Below are 6,025 nucleotides of genomic sequence, written 5' to 3' on the forward strand. Positions count from 1 at the left end.
AGCTTTTGATGATCTTGGTTAGGGAGTGAGATGATAAAAATGGAATTTAGAATGTTTTCTAAATTTCTTAGAAATGGTTATCCAGTAGAAAAAACAGACCAGAAGCAGAGAGAAAAATAGTTGTTCAATGTGAAATGAAGGAATGCTTGAATTAGACTAATTAAAAATTAAAATTACTAGTGAGAAGGCAGGTCTAAGTGTGGGCTAAGCAGTAGCAGAAGATTGGTGTGGCTTTGACTTAGGCTCAGGCTCTGCAGAGGAATGTTGAGATAGTGGTCCAGGAGACCCTCTCTGCCCTGCCTGTTTTTCCTTCTGTGAGGTCATATATACATAGGATTGGTGTCTGGCAGACAGGGAAGGGCCTTCTCTAGTAGGAGAAAAGAGGGTCAGTGGAATGGTAGAACTGGAACAGGAGAAGAAAATAACAGAGACAAAAACCTGCAGAGTTATAACAACTGTATATATGGGATGAAAGATAGGAGATTGAAGTCTGACCATCAGTAGTTCAAATCTAGCAATCCTATGACTTTAAACAAATTACTTAATTTTTCCAAATTTCACTATTTTTTTTTTTTTCTGTGAGCAGTATGTAATACTAGGATGTCATAGAAGTGATTTTCTGTAAAGAAATGGTTCAATTAATGTCAGGTTTATCATGTGTAACTTGAGCTATTCATAAATAGTTTGCTATCACATTCTAAGCTAACCTATTACTTCACAAGTTTTTGTAAATTTTATTTCATGCAGAACTCGATACATGATGATGAAATTATAATTGGATTGCATATTATATTTCTTCTGGAAAACAAGGCTTGCCTGCAAAGTCAGCACCAAACAAATTTGCAATGAAAAAAACAGAAAAAGTTATTTAATAAAATGCTTTCAGGTCCAGAGTTTGGGGGAATTTAGAGGAAGACCCCTTCCTTTGAAGTTTTTCTGTCTTGGGGCTGGAGATGTGACTCAGTGACGGAGTGCTTTCCAAGCAAGTGTAAGGAGTTGATACCACAAACAAAAAATCCCTGCAAACTTTCTAAAGTTTTTCTGTATTATTGTATTGTGAATGTTTTATGTAGTTAGTTAACGAGACCTTGTACATGGAATTTTGATAGTCCTGCCTGCTTTTGGCCAATTTAACCCCCAGGTGAAAATTCAGGTATTTGCAGGGGTAGACATTCTGACACATGTAGTCAAGCTTGGCTCTTTCTCCATCTGATGATTTGTACAAAACTTATCCAGTATTCAGGTCACACCTTCTACCAATCAAATGAGAAGGTCCCAGGATTGGACCAGACATTCTCATTTTTTAAAATCTCCCATGTGATTCCTATGTGCAGCAAAGTTGAAAACCACCGCCTTTGGAGTTCTAGAGCAAGAACACTAAAGTCAGTATTGCTGACAGCATACCAGCCAGTCCAGAACTTCTTATAATAAAGCCATCACATGTGAGAGAGTAGCCTGTTACTTGGAATTAAGTTATAACAACTGAACCTATGTAGCAGTTAATAAAGATGGGTCATGATGACTCTGTTTTACAAAATAATCTTGCCATGTTTTGCTTATTTTCCAGTAAACCATTCACATATGTGGTGGTTTTTTTTTTTTGTGGGGTGGGAGATACCTTGGTTATACTTCTTTAGTTAGTATAATACACCTGAGGTTCATCCTTGTTGCTTGCATCCTAGTTCATTCCATCTTTTTGCTAGAATAGTGTTTATCTATTTACCAGTTGAAGGGTATTTGGAGGGTTTCCAGTTTGCTATGATTTGGGTGTGATGAGTGTCCCCTACGGTATATTCTGATTAAAGCCTTGGTCCACAGGGTGGTGCTTTTGGGAAGTGATAGAACATTTGGGAGGTGGGGCCTAGTGGGCAGGCCTTAGGTTATGGCGGGGAGGTAGCCTGGATAGGTAGTTCTTGTGGGACTCCGAGAGGATTAGAAAATCCTGAATTTGGTCCCATCCTCTCCCACCTTATGCTTCCTGGCTTGAGATATAAACCTTGTTCCTGCTGGCGCTTCCGTTGTTACTCTTTGCCATGAGGTGGCACTGCCAAGGGGTAACCTTTGCCACAGAGCCTGTACTGTATGCTATTTGGACATTAAACTTCTGGAATTGTGAACTGAATAAATCTTTCTTCACAAGTAGCTTGTGTTGGATATTTCAGTATAGTGATGAAAGGCTGACTGATACAGGTCTTTTTAAAATAAAGCCATTATTAATATGGACTTTGGTTTTGGGTGAATGTTAATTTTTAAAAAGTTCTCTTAGGCAGATGCCTAGGTGTCGGAATACTGAGTTAGATAAGTGTATATTTAGCTTTGTAAGAAACTACTAAACTGTCAATGTGCCTGTAAAATTTTGCATTCCTACCAGCAACATAAAACAGTCTAGTTGTTTTATATCTGTGCCAGTAGTTGGAATTGTTTTCTTGCCCTTTTTTCCCTCATTTTAATAGGTAAGTAGTATGCTTATTTACCATTCATATATGTTTTTTGATGAATGTTCAGGCATTTTGTCCTTTTTAATTTTTTTTTTTAAGTTTTGAGAGTGCTTTATATAGTCTGGACATGAGTCTTATTGGACAGATGTTTTGCAGATATTTTGTCCCACCGGTAGCGTGTCCTTTATTCTTTTTTTTTTTTTTTTTGGCTCTTTTTTTAAGAAAAATTTTGTGATGTTTTGTATCAGAGTAATGGTGGCTTCGTGAAATTAGTTGCGAAATATTCCCTTGACCCTATCCTCATTCTGTTTTCTGGAAGACACTGTGTAGAATTGGTATTATTTTTTGTTTAAATGTTAGAATTCATAGGTAGGAATGCCTTTTATCTTTTGTTTCTTAGATGAGAAATATCCATGTATTTCTGGATATCTGCCTGTTTTGCTGTGACAGATCTTCTTTCTTCCAGTTCTGTATCTTGATAGGGGTTCTTCTCTGGGCTCGTACCCTGTCTCCCATCTTTCTCCTGAGTACCCTGTGGAGGTTTGCGGAGGAAAACCTGCAAGTGGGTATGAATTACTGTTTTACTTGTAGCTCTGAGAGTTCTGTTCTTTCATGTTGTCTTTAGCAGTTCATAAGTAATTTTATCCAAATACTTCTGATCCACTTGTGTGGTTGCCCCATTTTCCATTGTGCACTGCCTTCTTTGAGTGGATATTCACATCCTGTGTCTCTTTTGGATTTGAGGCTACTTGGGTAGCTTTCTGAGAGATTTAAGAAAAATTGTTTTTTTCACTCATTAGGCTTTTTATTATCAGGACAGTTAGCAGTGTTTCCAGCTTTCTACATCTGCAGTAGAAGCCAGAAATGAAAACCAATGTGTTTTGGTGTCGTCATAGAGAGTTGTGATATTTCTCAGTAAAGGGCTTAACTTCACAGAAACTGGTATTTCCTGAGTTTGATGAGTGTCACATTCAAGACATGGTATCAGCGTTCAGTTCTTTAATAGTGCTATAAGCCTTCTTTTTTATTATTCCTTGTGGTACCTGGATTGAATCCAGGGGCAGTGTACCACTGAGCTACACCCCATCCCTTTTTATTTTTTTATTTTGAGATAGGGTCTTGTTAAGTTGCCGAGGCTGGCCTCAATGTGCAATTCTTCTGCCTCAGCCTCCTGAGTAGCTGGGATTACAGGTGTGAGCCATTGTGCCCAGTGCTGCTAGCCTTCTTGACTGATATGTATTGAGTTTTATTTATGTTCCCTGAAGCTTTACTCATGAGTCATACATTGCCTGGATCAGGCAGTTCTTTTAAGATTTCTTGCAAGATCTTTGCCTCATCCTTACTGCTAAATTATGTGGTCTTTGGCTAAGACGGTTCTTATTCCTAAATAGTCATGTAGCTGAATTGAACTAGACAGTCTCCAAATGAAGGGGTTTTCAGGTGTGGTTTGCTGATTTTTCCCAAACTTCAGCAGAGATGTTCCTGTTGCTGTTGTATAACATAATGACATCTTCTCTCTAAATTTTATCCGAAGAGTCAACTGAGACACATTTCCAGGTTAGTTTTTTCTTCCCGCCACATCATTGTGGTGGTGGGATCTCTAAATTACTGAGAAGTTGTAAAGTTTAGTTTTTAGTAGCCCTAGGATTATGGCATCATGTTTGGGAAATGAGTTTTTATGTTGATTTAATTAAGAATTCCTTGGTGAGGATCAGTGGTGGGTTGGGACAACATTAGCAGTACTTTAAACTGTTCTAGAGAGAAGAGGCACTGCAGAGCTAGAGATTTGGGCAGGAGGCAGTGAGATGATTGTGGGGGTAAAAATAGAGATGGTTGGTACCTGGTTAAGCCTATCTATCAAAAAAAGCCATACATTCCCACTTCTCAAAATTGGTTCCTTTTCCTTCATTTACCACTCATTGCCAGCTAAATCAGGGGTGTGATGATTAGCTGCTTCCAATTTTTGCAGTCCTTTATGCAATACAGATTAATTTATCCTTGACAACTTAGTTTGTATTTTTCTTGTTTTAGCCAAGGAATGATTCCAGGATGTGGGAGTCATCCAGGGAGATATACTCTCCTACTTACCAATTGCTAGCTTCTTCTTATTCTAATTGATTTTCCTACCTTAGTCTTGCTAGTCCTTATTCCATCTTCTATGTTGCTGAAAAAGATGTACTAAAACAGAAATAAGACTCTGCAACTGCTGCTTAACCACCTATAGTAACTCGTTTTTGTCTGTCCAAATCAAGTTTCTTCATCATTTAGATTTTTTAAAAAATATTTTTTAGTTGTAGATGGACAGAATGCCTTTATTTTATTTATTTATTTTTACGTGGTGCTGAGGATTGAACCTAGTGCCTCGTGTACTAGGTGGGCACATTACCACTGAACCACAACCACAAATCTAAGCCACATCATTTAGATTTAAGAGGCGCTACTTCCTTTGCCATGGCGAAGGCCAGAATTTCCATATTATATTTATTCCTGCTGAATTCAGATTCACCCTTAGATTTTTTTTCATTATACTGTGTTCTAAGCAGCCAGTGCTAACTAGAGTAGGCTTGTAAACCCTGGCTTGGGTTCCTGAGGGGCAGAAAATACATTTAAATGTGGATTAAGAGCCCTCCCCATCCTGGACAGTCTGTGATCATTGATCCTTAGTGGTTCTGATCTGGTTCAGTATCAGAATTGATGGTGGGTTGCAAAACACTTAGGCATCTCCATAGACCTGCAGTCTTACATGTTAGGCACTTCAGTCCAAGAATTACTTATTGCTTATTATTCATTGCTTATTATTAGTATTGCTCACAAGCAACCTGGGAATTCTTGTCTCTGTTTTTTTTCTTTTCTTTCTTTTTTTGGTACCTGGGATTGAACTCAGGGGCACTCGACCACTGAGCCACATTCCCAGCCCTATTTTGCATTTTCTTTTTAAAATTAAAAAAAAAAAAAAATTGGTAGTTATAGATGGACAGCATACCTTTATTTTATTTGCTTATTTTTGTATGCAGTGCTGAGGATCGAATCCAGTGCCACACAGGTGCTAGGCAAGTACTCTGTCACTGAGCCCTAACCCCAGGCCCCAATTTTGTATTTTATTTAGAGACAGGGTCTCACTGAGTTGCTTAGCGCCCCACCATTGCTGAGGCTGACTTTGAACTTGCAGTCTTCCTGCCTCAGCCTCCCAAGCTGCTGGGATTACAAGCGTGCACCATCATGCCAGGTCTGGTCTCTGTTCTTATTACTGAAAGTGTGATCAGCAGACCAGCAGCATCAGTACCAGCCTTGTCATAAATATGGAATATCATGCTTGACTCCATACTATCTGCAGGTTATGCTGTCATCCAGGTGATTCTTGTGCACAGGAAAGTCTGGGACTTTCTGGTCTGTGTGTCTTCTAGATGTAGCACCAGAACTGTGCATTCTGCTCCTGAAATGTGGTTTGATTAGATCACTTACACGGGGCTCCAGGGCTTAGTCCTTGTGCCCTTTCTTTTCTATAACCATCACTCCCTTGGTGACCTCATCAGTTCTCAAGACTTTAAATATAATTTCTATGATGTCATCTCCCAATCTTTATCCTG

Source organism: Sciurus vulgaris (assembly GCF_902686455.1).
Source record: "Sciurus vulgaris genome assembly, chromosome: 7".
In the NCBI taxonomy this organism is placed as follows: domain Eukaryota; kingdom Metazoa; phylum Chordata; class Mammalia; order Rodentia; family Sciuridae; genus Sciurus; species Sciurus vulgaris.